At 38.0% G+C, this 22,315-nt stretch overlaps 2 protein-coding genes across 2 annotated transcripts in view; both read right to left on the bottom strand.

Annotated features, from left to right (window-relative positions):
- Nucleotides 1-14,143, bottom strand: part of LOC139117286 (uncharacterized) — a 34,011-nt gene extending 19,868 nt beyond the window's left edge. The window contains exon 1 of the mRNA XM_070680255.1: nucleotides 13,839-14,143. The gene's annotated coding sequence lies outside the window, so the exon portion shown is untranslated. The remainder of the gene's footprint in view (nucleotides 1-13,838) is intronic.
- Nucleotides 14,144-16,588: 2,445 nt separating this feature from the next.
- Nucleotides 16,589-22,315, bottom strand: part of LOC139117284 (molybdenum cofactor sulfurase-like) — a 35,883-nt gene continuing 30,156 nt past the window's right edge. Inside the window, exon 13 of the mRNA XM_070680253.1 lies at nucleotides 16,589-21,654. The gene's annotated coding sequence lies outside the window, so the exon portion shown is untranslated. The remainder of the gene's footprint in view (nucleotides 21,655-22,315) is intronic.

The following is a 22,315-nucleotide window of genomic DNA, read 5'->3' as shown; positions in this document are numbered from 1 at the left end:
GCTTAGGCTGTAGTCTAGAGACGTTCGGAGTGAGCTATGGCGTACCGCTAAGCATGGACGTAGCCTAATATTCGGTCCATGCGTAAGGCAGGCCCCAAATAACGTTCTGGCTATCGACACGATGATCGTGTTGGTAAGCAAGAAAAAGCACCTTATCGACACAATCATGATAACTTGCCATTAAATGCAAATTGTACACTTATGTCACCATTTTGCTGTATCAGATGGTCTCAAATGTATGGCTTTCGTGTTGAAAGAGTTTCCTCGTGTGACAAAAAGTGTGTTCTCAATAATTAGCCTTAGACCCACGTGTTCAATTGACAATTGAATTGCTGACATCGCTTGCTAAAATCCTATCGCTGTTTCATAATAAACAACCAATGAAATCGTGTTCGCGATCTCAATTTTCACGTTTTCGAGACTCAAACTGCCCCCCTAAAATGAATTCGAGAACATATACAAACAAAATTGCAGCTTCAAACACACAACAACATGAGGTGTGTGGATTAATGCTTCCCCCCCCCCCCCCCAGCAAGTGTGTTCGAATCCCACTCCGGATGAACAATTTTTTTCTTTTTTCTCTTTCATTCTTTCCGTTATTTTGTAATTTTTCTCTTCTCTCACCCTCTTTTTCAGATTTGTTCTCTTTTCTCGTTACAATCATTGCATATTGACAATGTCCGCTGATCTTTGATGGAGATTCAGAACTTTAATTTACAAAGTATCATGCCTTTAGCTATAAGGAAGACAAGTGCGCGGATACACATTAAAGTAAATTTACTTGCCCAAAGTTCTGTATCCTCTGAAACACAGTAACAGTACGTTTTTAAACAGAGGAGAACAAAATAAAATCATTCGCAGGTCATTCAGCCAGCGACCGTGGACATTTGCCCGGGCAGGGCGCGGCATGGCCCCAGGAATTTTTTGGGACTGTTGGCTGATGAGAGCCTCTTATTATACGACACTTAACTATTCTAAGGTCTTAAAATACGTTAAGAACATTTCCTTTTATCGTTTCCTAGGAATGTTCCTTGTTTTAACTTAGTTATACCACTCTCCGCCTCGTGCCCATTGTTCTAACCATGCTCTCTTATTTCCATAACCGAATATTTTACTGTATACCACCTGGCTTTCTTTTGTTTAAAAAGTGTCCGATTTACAAGTTCTTTTGTTTAAAAGTGTCCGATTTACTAGTAAATCGGACAGTTCTTTTGTTAAAAACTGTCCGGTTTACTAGTAAATCGGACACTTTTAAACAAAAGAGCTTGTGAAATGGACACTTTTTCAACAAAAGAAAGTCACGTGGCGACGAGTTAAAAAAAACAAATGCGAGACATCATACCAGAAGAAATTTATTTCACCATCAAGTACAGAGTAAAAACACTTTAAAAGAATCACCGGACTGAATTAATTTTGCACGACTGTACGTCTCAAAATCAATTACAGGTCACCGTGAAATAACGGTATTGATTGCAAATATCACTTCTGTGTTAAGGTTATTGTCATCACGATCATTCGAAGCTGAAATTTAAGATTTCAAAGTCAGTTATCAACACTGAATGTAGAGGTTTCAATCGCCTTTGGTAAAGTTAAATCTAGCTACAGGCAGTTAAATTACGATATTCAATTACCATATTGTCGTTTTTCTGAAACCGTACGATGACGAGAGCTGTACTTCCATGCGAGCGATCACTCGTGCAAGGCATGCTGCAAGACGTATACATGTGCGTTGTCAACAAACCCGCGCGGCAATCTAACTCGATCGGGCAGTATTTAGCGTTTGTATGTCACTATATACAGAAGCACAAATTTGGCTTATTTCTTCACTGAACAACATTTCAAGATGAATGAAAGGGAATAACATGTAATTTCGAACAAAAAAGGTTAAAAGTTAAAAAATAATGGGGCTTTAAGGCCTGGAAGAAAAAATAAAATAAAATAATCCACTGACAGAGTGTGTTAGTTGACGTAAGCGCACTTGTTGTCGACGTAAAACTCAGAGGTCAAAGTAAATTTCGACCCCTTAGCATTCTAATAAAATTGACACCACAATTTTTGTGACGACATTTGACGTAGGCATGACGCTGTGTGACGTAGGGGTCTTGTTTCGTGTCATAAGTAGAAACTAATGAAGTTGAGCTTAGGGAGTTCAGTACTTGAAGATTCAGTGACTTGGTTCAGAAATCGCTAACCACTTGAAGGATTCAGTGAGTGGGTCAGAAATCGCTGACCACATGAAGATTCAGCGAGTGGGTTCAGAAATCGCTAACCACTTGAATGTCAGTGAGTGGGTTCAGAAATCGCTAACCAGTTGAAGGATTCAGTGAGTGGGTTCAGAAAACGCTGACCACATGAAGAATTCAGTGAGTGGGTTCAGAAAACGCTGACCACATGAAGAATTCAGTGAGTGGGTTCAGAAAACGCTGACCACATGAAGAATTCAGTGAGTGGGTTCAGAAAAGGCTGACCACATGAAGAATTCAGCGAGTGGGTTCAGAAAACGCTGACCACATGAAGAATTCAGTGAGTGGGTTCAGAAATCGCTGACCACATGAAGAATTCAGCGAGTGGGTTCAGAAATCGCTAACCACTTGAATGTAAGTGAGTGGGTTCAGAAATCGCTGACCACGTGAAGGATGCAGTAAGTGGGTTCAGAAATCGCTAACCACTTGAATAATTCAGTGAGTGGGTTCAGAAATCGGCAAGCCGAATGTGGATGACTAGTGGAAAAATTCGGTCAGTGGTGTAAGAAAACGGATGTTAATTTTGGCATGCATTACGCGCCATACCCCAATCTCAAAAAGATTGGTTCAATAACCGAGCTAAGGATGTTGCAATTCTGACTGCGCCCTCTCCACTCGCCGTAGAGTTCGTGAAGCACTCGCGCTAGTACACACGCTATCATACATCTCACACAAACTTTATCGAAGCGAAGCAATGAAAAATCTCGCTGTCCGCAGTCCTGACTTATTCACGATGCAAATATTCATTATGTTTAAAAAGGTTTCAAACAGATATGAAATACATTTTAATTTTTCCCATTCTGAGTTCAAGATAAAATTATACAAGTCTGTCAATATTTCGTGGGTGACTGCTCTAACTAGCGATGGCTACAACAATTGTACATATTTCTGTACAGCGTACGCTCTTCTGCCATTTTTTGCTCACGTGTGAACACGTGAGCATATGTCGCAGCGATGTCTGTCTGTCTGTCTGTCTGTGTGTCTGTCTGTCTGTCTGTCTGTCTGTCTGTCTGTCTGTCTGTTGGTCCATTTTCTCAAAAACGGCTGAACGTATTTCAGTCAAATTTGGTAGACATCTTCAGAATTCAAATGGCTAGAACTGAAAAGGTTTTGGTGGGCATGGCTTGGATATTAATGAAGTTATGAAAGTTTTAATTTTTCTGTTACGCCGCGTATGACAAGTGAAAACAATCGACTGTTTGAGGGCGCTGTGAATGTGCTTGTCCAGGTTGGCTACAGCTGGATAGCTCTGGTTTCAACCACGGTCCCTCCGTGTTTCAACCTCGTATTGAACATTAAAAATATGATGTTTTATTACTCATTCAACTCACTATTCAAGATAAAATATCGTTAGCAAATTAGCTTTATCCTTGGTAATTGATTGTTTCCCTCGCTGCTCGATCGCCAGAAATGAGTACATACGTTCTCTACCTAGCCTCATGGCATGGAAGTGCTGATGAATAATAACTTTGGGTCAAAGGTATTGAAGTGTCCAATCAGGTTCGTGCACAGAGTCCAAGGCCATGACCTACTTCATGTACTTCTGCACTGTTTTGATTTTGCTTCGCCAAGAAACGTGTTCGTCATTGTCCATAGAAGTATGTTTGCTCTCCTTTGAGGTTGTTTGTGAAACAAATTCCGGGATAGGCCTTGGAATGCATACGATCGGCATCGCGGCAGTGCATGTAGCTAGCCCTACGAGTATGACGAGAGTGTCCGGCTTTGGCTACGCCGCCTCCCACCTCCGGTAGGCGGCGTAGCCAAAGCCGGACACTGTCGCCATACTCGTAGGGCTATGCATGTAGCGTACCATGCTTGTGTAACTGCCGAGCTCAACGTGCATTCACGGTTGATACTCGTGTACAATCATGATGTGTTCAATTCTGATGAAGATTCATAAGTCTTACTTTTGCAGTCTTTTTTCCGTACGATAATCCCGACAATACGTGTTACTGTTGGCAATAGGATATACTTCCCAAGATATGTCGGATTATTGAAATACACCTGCAGACTGATTATACAGCCAATGTTTACAATATCGCGCAACGCATGTTGATGTCGCCGAACACCAGCAATACAAATGCAAAAAATGAACAAATTATGTATGCATTCAAAAATCGAAAACCACACAATGGCAGCATATTATCTCCAGATAATATGTGTAATTTTTTATTTACATAGTGGCAGCAATAAGCATAAATAGGCGAGCGATGTAAATGGGGTCGGTAAAGCATTGCAGCCGGTGAAAACGCCGTTGTTATCTATAGGGTATTCTGCATGTAAGGCGCTGAATTACTTGCGTCTGTAACAATGTAAACTTTAAAAAATTAAAGCAAAACTTCAAAATCTTAAACCATACAATTGAAGTGCACAACATCAAGATTATTTGTGTATTTTTTTAAAGTCAATAGCTGAAGGAATAATAATCTCCAAGCGAGCGATTGATTCGGGACCGGTGAATAATCACAGCCGGTAAATATTTTGTATGGGCTTGGGAGTAATAAATTACGTCGCCGAATCACGACAGTAAAATGTAAATTTAAATAAAACCAACGCAACAGCAAAACATCGAAAATAATACCCTTGTAGGACAGTATCTTAAGATTATAGATTTAGATTTTTACATTCATAGCTGAAGAAATAAGTATCTTGAGGCAAGCGATCGGCACGGTAGCGGCGAAGAATTTACAGCCGATAATACTGGGTGCGGGAGGGAGGGAGTAACGTATACGCGTACGTCGCCAAATCACGAGAGTAAAATGTAAATTTACACGAAACTAACGGAATATCCAAACATCGAAAATAACACCCTTGTAGTACAGTATCTCAAGATTATAGATTTAGATTTTTACATTCAAAGCGGGTGAAATAAATATTTTGAAACAAGCGATCGGCACGATAGCGGCGAAGCTGGTAGATCATCAGCGCCCATTGTTTTCTATGGGGCGCGAGTATGTGTGTTGCCGAAAAATTGAAGGCGGTAAAAATGTAAAAATACAATAATTTGAGCCAATATTTAAAAATCGAAAACGATACGATTGTAGAACGACATCTAAAGATTACGGATTTAGATTTTTACATTCGTAGCTGATGAAATAAATATATTGAAGCAAGTGATCGGCACGATAGCGGCCATGAATTTGCAGATAGTAGACGCCATTGTTTTCCTATGAGGCGCGGGCAATGTGTTTTTTGTCGAACTACAGACGGCGGTTCAAGTGTAAAATCACAAGAATTTAAGCATATATTTAAAAATCGAAAACGATACGATTGTAGTACGGCATCTCAAGGTCTCAGGTGTGAATTTTTGTATTTATGAATGAAACACTAAAAAAATTGAAGCAAGCGATCCACAAGGTACCGACGACGGCGCAAAAACCATTGTTTACTATGGGAATTTTTCGTATCATTCATCACACTTGCAATACCTAAAACTCGCCGGTTCAATTTTTTCATTTTTCGCACGAAATGAAAGAAAAGACACAGTCCTTCGGATGTTCATCGTAACAAAAATCGTATCGTTTTCGATTTTAAAATTACGCCTTACTTTTCTTGTACGAATTGGTTTCAGGGTTAATTAGCAGTGGTGCTGTACGCGATTCGGACATAACCGCTTGTCTGTGTCAGCATAATTTTGGCAGAATTTTCGTAATTTATTTTATATGTAAGTAAAATACTTACATATACGTTTTCATGTATATGTATACTATATATTTAGAGAATCTTTAGGACAATGCTAGCGTGAAACGGCGGCAATAGCGTTATATATTTCTGACGGGCGTCAACGTCCATGAGACAGCGTGTCGCTGCCGTAGTGGGTCATGAATAATTCATTAGGACGACTACGCGTGAAACAAATTGGCTGCCAAAAAACCCGTAGTGTGTAGGCAAAAGTGTGACGGGGTCGAAGTGACTTGGGTACCTGGGGCCGACCAAAACCAGTGTGAATTACTGGGGTCAAAGCGGACAGCGGCCGGGATGACGTGTTCCCCAAGCGAGCTACCTTCAGAAGTCTGTTTCATCGCAAAAAACGTCAACTTTTAAAACCCGTCATTTATTTACTGATGTTATTCTCAGCATCACAAACATATACGCCTCTGCTATGTATCACAGCAAATAGTTATATTTGAGCGCCCCGTAAATGGGATCCTCGTTTTTTTGCGAACCCGGAAGTGTGTCTTGCTCAATGCATTTCCTACCCATAGCGAGGGAAACTGCCCGCGTTCCCATGCTCCCATGCACCCTTTTTCAATGCCAGTGCAACGCCATCTGTGCAAAATTTGTGGTGGTATGCTCCCGTGTGATGGAAAACTCTCTTATTCTAACAATGACGTAGTTGACTTTGGACTTCGATTTCGTAAATGTGATGTCCATGCATTGAGTTTGGGTTGGCGCGCTTATAATGCAATCTTCGCCCGCCTGCGGTCCGATATCCCGCATTATTAGCGATATTTATCTGTTTTGACTTGACCAAAGTTGGCAAAACTTGCTATGTACATTAAAGATACTATGATACAAGATTATTGAAAGTCATTTGACATTTTTTTCAGCCAATTCCCAATATGCATATTTAATGAACCTTCCAAATTAGGGATATATACTGGCATTTACTTGATAAAATTTGGCGAAACATGCTGTGTACATTGATCATTATACCAGGTTATAACAGTATTGAAAGTCATTTTGCATTTTCATGTCAGCTAATTCATAATTTGCATAAATAGCTAACAAGCTTTCACGGTTTGGCATATAGAGCTTGAAGGACTTGACCAAAGGTAATTACACATGCTATATTGTGATACAATGACAGTACTCAAAGAAATTAGTTATTTTTATTTCAGCTAATTACATATTTGAATACTTAATGACCTTTAGAATTGATCTGTGGTGAAATTCATTGCGTTGATCATAACACTTTAAATGTAGCAAAGCATGTAGCAAAGGTTCAAACTTGCACATAAATGCAATATATAATGAAACACGTGAGCATTTTCAGTTCATATCTGGTATCAGTTTGCTGGTTGTTGTCGTTCGGAATAAATCCATTTTCTGTCAGGGGCGTCTTGAACCAAATACAAGACAACATCTGATTGTTTCAACTCCGTTATCATTTGCCAAGTCACCGATGAAAGTACAATATTTCTGTTAACATTGTATAAAGTGAAAGAACGAAAGACTTTCACCCGAAGAACAGTATATTGATTATAAAACTGACAATATTCTAGTACTGAACGATCTTGTGTGTGTCATAAAATTAAATTGTTTTCAGCAAAGTATTGGTCTGTGATGAAAATACCGAAGAAACGAGACTCCATCTCTGTCTGAAACACCGTTCACGTGTACTTTTTGAAAAGTGGAGCGCGAGAACGTCTTTTTGAGTTCGAGACGTAGAAATCTTTGACTTTTTGACCTTGCAACTCAAGAAAGAGGTGTTGGAGAATTTACATGACTCGCACGTATTTGAATGAGCCACTACATTATTATGTGCGACAGTTAAAGGTAAAATAATTCGCTGTATGTCCTGTTGTTGAACCCATATGTAGGACACAGTACCAATAGAATTAAATTTTACATTTACAGTTCCCTAGACATACCTGCCTGTCTGAATCCAGCGCGGGAAAATATTACGCGCATGCGCATGACCGAGTTTAGATCCTGCAGACTATATTTTTTTCAATCCAACAGGCAAACACCCAATTACAGGATGAGGTACCCATAACCCACTACCCAATGGAGCAATGAGGAGTAAGATGCTTTGCTCAAGAGCACAACACCGTATTGGAGTCACGAACTCACCATCCTCCGACAATGAGTCCGTTACTCTGAACTCACCATCCATCGATAGGGAGACCTGTGACTCGTAACCATGCACTGCCTGACGGTGCCTCTACAACAACAAACAAACTTGACCGTGATCACTTCGTGCCGAGGGAGTGTTTACATTTTATATTACATTCCCGCAAAGTGAGCAGAGTTTTTTTGCGAAGGTAGCATGCTATATTTGCCTTGAAGGTCAAGTTCCATAACACTCGAAGAATCAAGTAGTGAGTTTGGAAACTGGATATTTGAAACTGTTCATCCCCAATGCTCTGTAGGGAGTCTACAATAAATGTTGATAACTAAGGGTTTGGACACAATTATGGCGGTGAAAGCATTACAGTTTTATTCATACTTTGATCAAGACGGTATGGTCACGGTACAAACTTAAGGATTTAACAAAAACAAATGACCTAAAATTTAACGATATTCACAAAAACAAGTGTGAAAACTGTATTCAATTCAATTCAAATTACTTTATTGTCCATTAATGAAAGACGCACAAATGGAAAATTTTCTTTGGGCACCACAAAGCTCCTGACTTACAATAAAAAACACACACATATACACAATCTTGGGGGGAAATCGATGTCAGGTATAAAATTCCGAGTTAAAAACTGCCACAGCTGAAGGTATAAAAGACTTTTTGTACAAGTTTTTACGCGCAAAAGGTACCTTAAAGGGCCATTATTTGTAACTTTTGACCATTTTTTACCTCGGAAAATTCCATGTTGAAGGCTCACATTTGTTGCAAAATGTTGTTTTACGAAGAAACAAACATGATTAGTGATGTTATAGCCACACAAAACTGCTAATTTTTGTTCAAACGTGTTGCCCTTCCGAGCTCGTTTGTTGACGTCTGGCATGCTCAGCGTGCTGGGAGAACGCAGATATGCTGACGCCGCGATCACGCGAGATGTACAAGTTCACGTTTATTGCGGGATCAAAACAACATTGCGTCGTGGATTGCCAGACATCTGGCTAGGACTACGACGTAAGTACCGGGCATAAGTAATGAATATTTATTTTGAAATTGCTGTAAATGGCTCGCGCAGGTGCAGAAGAATGCCTACGTTGCAATCCGCGTGTCAACAGAGTTTGTAGGCCTATTTCTGTCCGGACAAAAATTGAAATTTTCGTTGTAAAATCACATGTTACTCAGTTGTAGGGCACGTAATGTTTCCGAATAATATGCGATTCTCTGTTATTTGACAGGCTATTCAACATGAGCCAGTGATCGTTTCAATCAAAACTAACGGAAAAATCGCCAGAAGATACAGCACCACCACCACCACCACCAACATCATCATCTTCATCATCATCATCATTATCATCATCATCATCATCATCATCATCAGTGCTATCAGGTAGTCCCGTCAGGTCGTCGACCTGACGGGAGGATTTTGAATTCTGTGCTGAGTCGATGTGTTTGATCCTGATGGATCTGAATGGCTTTCCTCTTCAAAGATTAGTAATATATTACTGAAAGTCGCCGTTGTTTTATACCAACAATCTTTCCTGCCAAATTGACGACTTGTGTTAATCTCATTTTGTCCTTAACTGAGAGGTTCCCGTACCAGGATACAATATTAAACGTTAAGATGCTCTCAACAAACGAACGATACACAGTTACTAAAATATTCTTGCTGACATTAAAGCCTCTCAGTTTCCTGAGGAGGAATAAGCGCTGCTGTGCTTTTTTACAAATAAATTCAATGTTGTCTGTAAAACGACATTTCGAATCTAAAATTGTACCAAGATATTTAAAAAGTGACACTCTTTCAATTTGTTTTCCATCTATATTATCGGTCGAAGTAATGAGTCTGGAACTTGCTTCTATGCTCCCATGATACAAAGTTCTTTAGTTTTACCGACATTTAATTCAAGAAAGCTTTGGTCAAACCAAGACTTCAAATAATCTATGAATAGAAGATAACGACTGAGAGAGTATTCGTCTTTGAGTCGTGCAACTAAGGCCATGTCATCAGCAAATTTTATGAGAGTGAGAATGACGTTATTACATCTTAATTCATTTGTATAAACAGAGAAAAGAACGGGTGATAGTACTCAGCCTTGGGGAGCCCCCGTATTTAGAATCAATTCTCTCGAAAGATGACCTTGTATGCTTACACGTTGTGGCCGATCACACAGAAATGATCTAATCCAAAGAGTGAATTTAGTGTTGGTTTGGAAATCAACAAGGCGTTTGAGCAGAACATGAGGCTGTATTGTGTTAAATGCTGACGAAAAGTCCATAAACAAGATTCGAACGAAATTTCCAGTGGAATCCGTATGACTCGTCATTAAGTTGAGAAGTGTTGAGGTTGCATCTTCTACTCCTCTCTTAGCTTTGTATGCAAATTGCAGCGGGTCCATACGATCGGACAGAGACGTGGTGAGCCTGTTACATATAATCCTTTCCATGCATTTACATATAACAGATGTCAGAGCTACTGGCCTAAAGTCGTTTAACAATTTAGCACCCGTTTTTTAGGCACTGGTATAAATAGTTGATGTCTTCCAAATACGAGGAACAGCATGGATATCCAGAAAGAATTGAAAAAGACGGGTAACCATCGGACCTAACTGATATGCACATTCCTTTCAAACCTTTCCCCTAAGACCATCAGGTCCAGGGGCTTTGTGAGGATTAACCTGTGAGAGAACTTTGACAACTTCATTAATGTCGACCTTAACAGGGGACAGGATTAGATTATGGCAAATTTCATCACAATCCTGTCTAAAAATCTGAAACATCAAAACGTGCATAGAAATTATTAAATTCATTGGCAAACATAATTAGTATTAATTCAGCAGGTTTCAAAGTGCGTCGACAACAAGCTGGGTTGTATCAGGGTTATAACATTTTAATATGGTAGAATAACTGAACGGTGTACATTTCCTGTGACATGACTTTCCGAAATATGTAGTTAGGTTTAGCCATTAGGATTCCCCAATTCCTTTTTTCTTCTACACTCATGAAATTTGCACAAATCACCTTTTCACCCGAGATCAAAAATTCGCACTTGACTTCAATGTCACCATGGCCCAAACCTTGCCCTCACGAGGAATACGAATAGAAGAATACTATCTACTAATGTGACTACATGCTTGGGACATACTCCGCAACTGTGACGAGGAGACACGTGAATATTATAACCATCCCCTCCACGACATAGATATTTGTCTTCAGTGTAATTTTAAATGAAAATATTTATGTTGAAGGCTTAATCACTTCAAATAAAGGAGAATATGAAAAAACAACGTAAAATCACTGAAAAGGGAGGAAAATTCACAGTTTATGCATTGCACGTAATCACAAATTACTTGCCTCCTAAAAACTGGAGTATCAATTTCAATAGCACTGATGATGATGATGATGATGATGATGATGATGATGATGATAATGATGATGATGATGAAGATGATGATGTTGGTGGTGGTGGTGGTGGTGATAATGATGATGATGATGATGATGATGATGATTATGATGATAATGATGATGATGATGACAATGACGACGACGACGACGACGACAACGACGACGACGATGATGATGATGATGATGATGATGATGATGATGATGATGATGATGATGATGATGATGACGAGAGTAGGAAGGGAAGAAGGAGAAAGAGGAGGCGGAGATAGAGGATTGTGATGATGAGTCGGATTTTGGTGACAATAATGACAGTGACAATACCACTAGTTGTGATATTTTTAGCAAGGTGACGTTCATGGCGGAAGAAGCAGCGATAGAGACTGATTCTGTATTTTGGATTCTTGCTTACTCGTAGTAGAATAATATCCAGTACTTCTTGTTTGTTTGTTTTTTGTTTTCACTAATTCCTGTGACGTAATATAGACTAATTCAATACTTAATTACTTGGTTTAGTCTTTTTTAATAATTGAGACGGTCATGATAGAGACTTATTCAGTATATTCTTGTTTTTGTTCTATAATGTCCCTAATTGTTTTACATCTGATATTTTAAAAACAAAAGTTGTATTCAGTGGCATGAGATAAAGACTTCACAACAGCGCTGTTGTACCATTATAAAACAACGATTTATTATTTTCTTTTACATAAGTTATGTTTGATGATTCTATTTATGTTTGACAGTTATTTTTTTGTTCGGTGTATTAATGTTGTATTTATAGTATTTATACTACAATGGACGTATTTGACAGTACAAGTGCCCTATCTATACATTCTGGTGGATACTTCATAATTTCCACGTTCACTTTAAGTCCTTGCATCTGTACATTCATATATTAAAAAAAAGGCAGTGTTTTGAAAATAAGTTAGTGGTTGATCATTTCCATATATACTGGCACCAAAATTGGAGACCTTCCCCCTGATTCATGCACCGTGAAATGTCCCTCCCCTAACTGCTGAATAAAAATGGTGACCATCCCCAATGTCCCACCAGCCCCCGCCCCCCCCCCCCCCACGTTAGTTCTGTCCATGCCCCCACACACGTTAAATCTGGATTACGTCAAGAAAATTTCACTGAATACATCTCGATCTGGGGCTGTTCCTGCTGACGCGGGGCTTCCGCACTGAGAATTAGAAAACGAATATCCATGACGAAAATCCCATGGCTTAATTTACTGTTGTTTTGAAAATTTACCTTTTGCGATAATTTCTTCAGAAACATACATGTGATATTGATTCAATTTTTATACATTTTGAATCCCTTAAACTCTAATGACGTCATTTGCATGAAAAGGTAACCTATGGAGTGCTAATTGAACATGTTTTGCCGTTCACCATGGTTACAGCGGTCTCCGGGGAAACTCGGTGGCTGTTGACATTATCGTATTCCTCATCGCTCAAACCATGAACGCTTGATTTCCTGGAAAACCAGATCCGGTGCTATTCTATGAAATGAGAATGTAGTGACTTTACATATAATTGCAGTATTCACGGGAAAAACAAAGCTCACAAACAAACAAAATCAGAGATTTCCGTCTCGTTATGAACAACCTAAATTACTTCTGTTTTGAAATGCTCGACCACACTGAAGAATACTGGTGGCGCGCTGAGCAGCAGAACAATCAAGACTATCTTAGGGGGTGTGCCGGTATATAGTCACCGTAAAAGACACCCCAAGAGAAGCATTAATTAATACCATGATGAAGATGGACTCAGTGATATTCTGGTGTGCCGAAATAAAGGAAATCACGTTTTACCATTCCGATCATGATTAGGCTACACTTGATTAATTATTAATGTTTTCCCCGAGGAGACCTAACGAGCTTATAGAGGGCGGTGTTATAATGTGACGTGACGCAAAATATTACTCGACGTTCAATAAAATATCGCAGTTACTAAGTGATGTCGTGCCCGAAACCGTTTTGGAATTCTGTGGGCGTTTGAGAAATGCCTGTAAGAGTGTGGCTGTTAGCTGTCGCGTTTCTGTGCGCAGGCATATATATTAAATTCTCTATTATTGCTTTAAATGATCAAATATTCCACTGTTTGATTACTGTGTGGTGAGTGTATGTTACTCGTTACGTTACTCTATGAAGGGAATTTGACCGGTCACTCAGTTTTAGCTGTAAATCATACTCGGTCCTTCATTAACACGCAGTCCTTTTCAAACAAAAATCAAAATCGATAGAAGGAGACTCTTTTAAATGACGAAATGGCTTTCAATTCAAACCCGTTTAGCCCCAGTTTTCACGGACGTCGCGTTAAATTCAAAAGAAAATCTGGACATGAGAGAAAAGATGAGCGAGAGGTCAAAAGTCGACAGAAAGATAAAAGATCTACCTCGATTTTATCTTTTGTACGCCTGGTCCGCCGGGTGATGATGGTCCTATACGTTGAAAACACCGGTTCTCGAACAAACAAGCAGAAAAGTCGAAGGCGAACACAACGGTGCCAACGTACAGCAACTAATGTGTCTGTCCCAGTGGAAAAAGTCCTTCAGTACACAGTTACGGTTCTGAAGCAACAGGTTTCAGTGTCCACACGTGACGAAATCACCAATGTAGCGGCCTATCCAATGCGCCCCTCAGCTCTGAAACTCGATCACAGGCATGTAAACCGATTTTGTGTCCAAATCCCGCTGCCGGGCTAGAACATGCACACTTTGTCTTCATTTAAGAACTGAAACGACATGTCACATGATCGTGTATTTATACGTTACCAAGGAAACAATTAAGCTATAAATTTCTTCAAATCGCTCCGTGAATTAACACGGTAAATATTGATTACGAGCCAGGTCAAAATACAACGTGATTAATGACATTAAACCAAATTTTATCATTTCCGTTTCGGCCAAAAACAAATAGAAACTTAGGAGTGGATAGCGGCGATTGAATCAAATTAAGCTGTTAGACATTTGAAATTATAGATGAATGGACGGGGAAACAGCGCAGGGGTTGATATATTAAGTCTGGAACAATGACTGACATCGTTTTCGAGTCGAGATCATTTAATTTAGTACTGTACCTACTAGTCAAGCTATTGCCGTACACTTTTACGAGAACGCCATCAAGCGGTGACAGCTGTGGTCATACTTCGTTATTACTCGGCGGCCGGAGTGTACTTTTTCGTCACGTGGCACCATTTATCAGAATTGACGTGTTTAATAGATTTAATAAATTCTCTTTTTGTCTCAATTAGGTTCGGTGCCCTTTGTGAATCGAATGATTCCGGGGAACGATATTAGATTTTTGTTAAATGTGTTTGACATTCTGTATTAATGAATTTGTTGGCAAAAATAACTGTAAGAATTGATCTTTTCTTCTTTGACCAATATCATATCAACGCTTTAATCTTGTTAAAATTTTCCAGATAATCACATTGAAGACGATGTTTATATTCAGTTCGTGATACCGGATAAAGCGACTAAATGTATCTATCGTGGTATTTGAAAGCGATATTCTTAATAAAATGATATCGAAATATGATACGTTAATGCCACAATTTGTTGATGCGTTAAGTTCTCTGATTTAACATTTTTCGTATAAAGAAATCATTGTTAAAATGCAGCATCCTTACCAAATGTAGCGATATTTTTTTTCTTTCGGCAAATATTCGCTTTTGTGTATTTCCAGCAAATTACAAAACTCAGTCACACAAATGGTATGCCCTCTACTAAGGATTTGCAGCATACGTAACAATTTCATGAAAAATTCCCGAAATTAACTCACGGCAGAACTTTCGAAAGTGTGCTTTCAGTTACCGTACGTTATCATAGGCCCACAAACCGCATCTCATTATATTGTAATTAGCTGGTATCAATATATCTTACAATATATTTTCACAGATATTCGTTGACTTCTTCCCTTTCAATGAAATAGGATAATACTGTACTAGAACAGTATTCATCATGTGTGACAGAACAGGCAAATGAATTTAAAAGATCTCGTCCCATTTCGAATTTCCAGCCATTTTCAAAAACCGGGCAATTTGGATATAAAACTGAACACTTGGACAACATCCAAGCTGGGGACTTTCAGTGTAAACAAGCTGTTCTGTGAGGTTTCCAATCAGTATATGTCTAAATTAACGTCTCTTCTCGTGCTTCAATAACGATTTAACTGTTTATTTATATCCTCTCCTTATTCCCGGTTTGACTACTTATCCAACACAACAGTTTTAAATGTCTCCCAAAGGGAATATTAATGCCATCCCGACAGAGGCGAATTTCGCCGGCTGTAGCTTGAAGTTATTCCCCTGCCGATGGTTTTGGTGAGATCAGTTGTCGACGTCATTAGTATTTGCAATAGTTTCAATATTACTGAAAAAATGTCATCATTTTAACCTCGTGGAACATTTGATGAGGAGTATAGTATATTAAACTTTCCATTACATGTATATCCATGCAATCTAGGTATCAAGCGCGGTGTGGTCCTAAGCTTAATTTAAGTCAATTTTATTGCGATACGTTCAGGCACCATTGGTGGACTTTGCAGTGTGTTTCGCCAACATTTCGAGCCCATGATATTATGACTATATTTTCCTCCATTTTTTGAGGAAATTAATGGAATTTGCAAAAGTTCACAGCCCATATGACATGCTTGACTTTGTATCGCTCTTTATCGTGGCTACCGCCTTGTCCGTTTGCGAGCAATAGCGCCCTCTTCAGTCAACACTTTCATTTTGTCGAATACCCTCCAACTTCGCTTGTGCAATTCTTTAGTGCGCTCTCAGTAGACCGTACTCCGTTCGCAGGGGTCGTTAGTTCGACTGCAGTCTCCCACTAACATCCCACTAACTGACTGCCTGGACAAGAGACCTAATTTGGCAAGCGAAGACGTCAGGAGACCAGCTCGAAAGGGAACCACCTGTTTGCTCCAGACAAAAACCGAAAGGCGGCTAGTCCACAGGTACATTTTAATAACATTTGCTTCAAAAAACGAAAAATCTGAAGGTGATTGCAAAGAAATGATCATGTACTGATTAAAACACAAAACAAAAACAGAATTCCATACCTGTGGCATAAAACAACAAACCAATGTCTTTTCTCATTCGAAATTCTGTTAATAAAATGCGAAAAAATGAAGGATAAGTTATTTGTAAATGTATCTTTTATTTCACATTCCATCCATAGTAAAAATACCATCATGTACTGTAAAAATATACACCTTATACAATTCAAAAAACATTCCATTTTGGCAATCTTAAAATTATTGGGTCACCTGCAAATTTGCATATACCTGTATATGGTAAAATAGGCATGTCACTTATGTTAACTAATGGTGTATCTATAGTATTTTACATTATTGATTGCACAGCAAAGCACATGTCATTATTGGCCACCATAGACACAGATAAATTCCTTTAATTTTATAAAACATTATTTCTTCTGCCTTTGCACCAGCTTAAATGGATGAAAAACTTTTATGATTGGCAAGTGTCTCGACTCAAAGAAAAGTTGATCAGGCAATTGTCTTGACTGAAAATAAAAAAAGTAAAACACTTTGTCATTTTTCATATCATTCATAGATTATATAAAAACTTTTTGATTTGTTTCAGTAGTAAAACTTAAGAAGTCCGGTAGATAGAAACTTACACGATAATTTCAAGTTGACAATAAAAAGTAATGGCTATTTATATTATGGACATATTCAATTTTAAACACTTTCTCAACCTTTTGAGCACCAAAGTCAATTTTTGTCACCCTTAAAAAAATCTACCTCAGTCAATTTTTGTCAGATTTTTGCCAAAATTGTAATAAAAAACTATGGACAATGTAATGTTGTGTTCATTTGGTCTGAAATTATCAGAAAAATTACAGAAAAGTTCATAAAAATTGGTAAAATGGTGTACTAAAATTTGGTGAGAAAAAATACAGCACTCAAAGAGTTTAAATCACTGAAATCAGTATTTCTCATCTGATGTGTAATTTTTCCAAAGTAGATCACGATGTACTGAATGAAAGACCCTTTGCCATGCCATGATGACAGGAAACCGATGTTCTGTTTCACTGATGTTCGGAAGGTTTTAACTTTATGTAAATTATTAAAAAGTTGATATCTAGGAGTATTCCCCTTCATTTCATTTCTAGTGATGTAAGAGAACCTTTTTGGCGTGGCATAGGCCAACCAAAGTTGAAAGTGTGGGGTATCTTAGTCATAATCACATGGTTACACACCATTTTAAAAAAGGTTGTATTTAGCAGCAAGCATGCAGCTAATAGCACATTTACGTTACTGTGCTTCAAGAACACTACAACTGAACACATGACATTGACATTGCCAAAGCAACTAACAATCTAAAACAAGGCAAGAGAGGACACCACAAAATTTACACCCACTTTAAACAAATCTGCACATCTGCAAAACCAGTTTGAAGATCGTTGCACACTTCTATTGCAATGAATTGAATGTCTTACTTTGCATATACACTCTCGATGAAAATTTCACAATGCATCATTGTTGTACATGTCGTAAACATTTCGAAATTTGTAGATCTCTCATTGGCTTTGTTCTATAAAATGTGGCGTTTTTCCTTTCAAGAATATTTTGAAAAATTCACTATCACCTGCATTATCAGTATTCAATATACACCATCCTTATCAAAACTCCTAACCCTAACCTGCTTTGTCTTTAAGACAGACACTGAACCTTCTCCTAATCAAAATGAGCTGAACCAACAATAGCGCTGACTATTGACAGTGTCTTTCAGCAGATTTGTTCTCTAGAACAAATACATTTTTGTTATAATTCTTCCTAAATTTTATCAAAATACAGTGTGTACTGTTCACAGATGAATTTTAGTCTGGTTGACAAGTCTTAAGTAGTCAATTATACCCTGACATGAAAAATTCATACATGTATGCATGCACACACACACATACATACAGGCAGTATTGACAAGCTTAACAAAAAGTTATTTCAAAATGATTGTCGGAGTATATGACCAGAAAATGTTTCACAAGCAAAACAAAATGAACAGAAAATACATCAAAAGATACAAAATGTATAGCTTTAAGCATGAAATAGATCTTGACTTACAGTCAATTATGTCATCACAATTTTGTTTTCCAAAACTAAAGAATATGTAATGTGAATCTTTGCCTCAGACAACAGTACCGGTGCTAACAGAGTATTAGAAAAATCTAATTTGTTTCTTTCTTCCAGTGGCATACGGTGTAACCTAACATGTTTATCTTTCTATAATGGTGTGTGACGTACATATTTCAGCCATTGTTATTATTATTGTTCAACTTTTACTCATATCGCATTTTATGCTTGATGTACCATTCCACACTCCCTGATAATATATAATGAGCAAATAACTATATCGGTACATGATGGTGGCTCATAACTTTGAGAACTCTATCACTGCAGTCTTAACACAGCAAAATCAGAAAAACATCTCAAAAGGACTTAATTTAATGTGTCCTTTGGCAGTAATTCCATCTAAACCCTACTGTAACAAATAGTTCAACCCTGATTGACATGTAAATATTGCACAGGTAAAATAATTTATTTTCTCAAACTTCCGTAACCAAGTCATTACCTTGCAAAACTCAAATTATTAGAATTTTCTAGTTAGCTATGAATCTAAAAATGCATGCACCAGTATGCTTTCCGTCTCTCCATATAAACTTTATATGGTGTCAAGTGTACCATTTCTGGCGACCTTGCCGCAGGCCAAGTCAGGGGGTGTCACACCCCGTTTGACAGAGCAACAAATATGTGTAATTCTTGTAGTGAAATTTCTGTAATTTGTCTAACTTACATTCTACCACTGTTGGCAGCTAAAACTCTCGATGCCAGGTTATATAAGTCACTAATAGTTATGAGGCAACCATTTCTAAAGCTCACAAAAATCGTTCCCTAAACTGGAAAATTTTTCAACACTTTTCCAGCAAGGGGTATCCTCTGACACAAACATTCAACACGTTTGATATATTGACATTGTACTCATCGCTTCACCCTGTTGTGCACTGCATCAAAAAAAAATAAACTCAAAATGAAAGCTCTTTTGAAAAGTTTTATCTCCCAATCTAGTTGCCATGGAAGCAGCGACACCTCAGTGACGCAATTTGTAGCTCTGTTGCAGGAAATGGCACCGGGGTGTCATTGTATTCCTCACCCTGCATTACATCAAACATGTTATTGATCTGTCCAAAAATAAGACCTTTCTTTCTCATTCAAAAATGTATACAATACAGCACTGATATTTTTGAGGAGTTTTACGCCAGGAAGACACTGCGCCTACTGAGTGTGATTTCATATCAAATGTAAAGGAAAAAAAAGACTAAAATATCCCTGTTTTGTAAGACGACATTTTAAAATGTCAATGATGACAATGTCATCGGAATGATTGATATAAATTTTCATTTTCAAGGAAAAGGCTTTCTGAATGCAGCTTATCATCTGTTGTTTTCAAAACTTGAAAAGCCTGTGATCATTCAAACCAAAATACCAGAACATACAATAAAAATCGCAAAATCTGGTGTTGTCATATTCCACTATCAAACACCACGACCACAATTATCAAGGTTAATACGTATACATCATATGTACATCGATAGAACTAGCATACTGAACATCTTCAATGTTTTGATCAGATCCTTCCAGGAATGGTCAAATAAAATAAGTGGCTTTTTTTCATTTCTGCTTTCAGATGAAAAACCAAACTGCTGGATTTTTGAAAGGGTGCTGAACAACAAAATGTGATAAAATGCGGTTACTGATAACATATGTTTCTGTCACTTTCTCTGATGATGTACAAATTCTACATAAATGAATTTCTGCACCAAAGCGACAATCTGTCTCTCCATGGCAACTATATGAATAGATTTTGCATAATTTTTCACACCATTATGGATGTACAAAACATATGAACACTTAAATCAAATACAGAAAACACATCCAGGCATTTTTTCTCTAATGATCATCACTTCCATAACAGGCATATCGCCGCCAAAAAATTCAATCAATATTTTTTGATGAATATGAAACCCACATTTTTGTCATGCAGATATACTGAATCTACCCGAATTTCCGTTTTCTAGAAAAACCTCTTTGAAGTGAAGAATATTTTAATATTTTTTTTTAAAAAATAGTTTGCAAAAAGTATTGGGCTATCAGTTCACACGAAAGATTAAGAAAATGTTGACAGTATCATCAGGGAAATGAATTTGTGATCTAACACAGGCTTGGCTTTTGGAATATTGGAGCATTCACAACAGGACGATTTCCATTCTGTACAACTCTTTTCATAATAATTTCTACTGACTCAAGTTGCCTGTGCCTGATTTGAGAGCCCATCGAAACAGTGTCGGTGTGCCTTGTCACACGGAAAAAAGTATTGGAGAAATTCATTCACCGTTACTTGAACCGATGCATTTTTTTTAAACCAGAAATTACAGAGTATTACCCTATCGATGGCTTTGAACACAACATAACAACAAAAAAATTTTGAAAATTGCTTTTCCTCTGAAATTTTGACCCTTTGATCAGCTTGGGAGAGATTCCATCAGATGCATGTGTAACTCAATTATTTTCCGTAGGTGACAAGAAAAGATAGACTTGACTCAAAAAAGAAAGATAAGCCCAGAGTTATTTCATCTCTTATCTTGCAAAATCATTAATTTTCAGACTGACATTTCAATATTTTGATTAAATCTGGTGACGGTAACTTTACAACTTAAGTTGGTAATAAAGAGATTTTGTCAAAGCAGGAGCAAAGCTGCTGCAAACAGGAGAAATCAATAGTGGATAGATTTTACATGTCTGGGTAGCCCATTGGTGGTTTACCAGGCATTTGGGCTTGATCAGCCAATCAGGATGCTTGTTTCTTGCCATGTAGGGCTGTGAGTCCCACTTTGCTCAGATCAATTTGCATTTTGCCAATTACTCAAATAATTATAACTGAGAATGATTTATCAAATATCTGTGTCTGAAATTTGACAATGTACGGGGATTATTAAAAAATACACTGTGCTGCAAAACCATTGTGCTTCACAATTCACGTCGTCTGACGCCCACGGATGTTATCTCCTTTCGTTGCCATTGGAAGGGTCGCTGGATTCAAGCGGAGTTACCGGATCACCAACTCTTACCCATGACATGCCGGAATCTTCCTCCTGATTGTGGAATAAATGAATTCCGAGCGGAACCTGCAATTGGATAAAAATTAAAATTAAAATCTAGTCACACCAGAAAAGAAATTTTACAACAGTTCTTAAAAGGAATATTGCTCATTATAATTGTTATGGCCATGGTTGAAGTATAATGACATACCAGGGGATTACGGTAGTTGCTATGGCAATGGACCGGTTGAAAAATGTCGCCGGCTTTGATTGTTCATGTTTTTGATCGCGTTGCATCTACTCCTCTAATTCCTCTTTTTCATTCTTTCATGCTTCCCTGACAAAATTTGCAAATATGAAATGCAAATCACCTAGTACAGAACAGTGATTTGCTAAAGACGTTGTACCGGGATGATGATTTCTCCCCTCTGTTCATACTGCTGCTCTGATGCTCTGTAACAATACTGGTAAAACAGCATATGCACCTCAATTACACTGACTGGTATATTACTTTATATTGAGAGAAAAAAAGAAAAAGACTTGTTTTTGGTCTTTGCCATCAGGCAAGTGATGTGGTCATATGAAATTTTTATTTCCTTTTTTTCCAAATATCACTTTGGTATGAATTCACCACTATAAAATTCTTCTGTTTTTGACTAGCTGCAAAGTGCGTTCTCATCCCTGTGTTTTGGCATTTTATGATCAGGAAGGGACGGCAGCTACACACAAAGTCTGTTAATCCTACTGA

The sequence above is a fragment of the Ptychodera flava genome, chromosome 18 (genome assembly GCF_041260155.1).
Source record: "Ptychodera flava strain L36383 chromosome 18, AS_Pfla_20210202, whole genome shotgun sequence".
Taxonomy (NCBI): Eukaryota; Metazoa; Hemichordata; class Enteropneusta; family Ptychoderidae; genus Ptychodera; species Ptychodera flava.
Note: the sequence above shows the minus strand (reverse complement) of the source record. Positions and strands in the feature narration are given on the sequence as shown.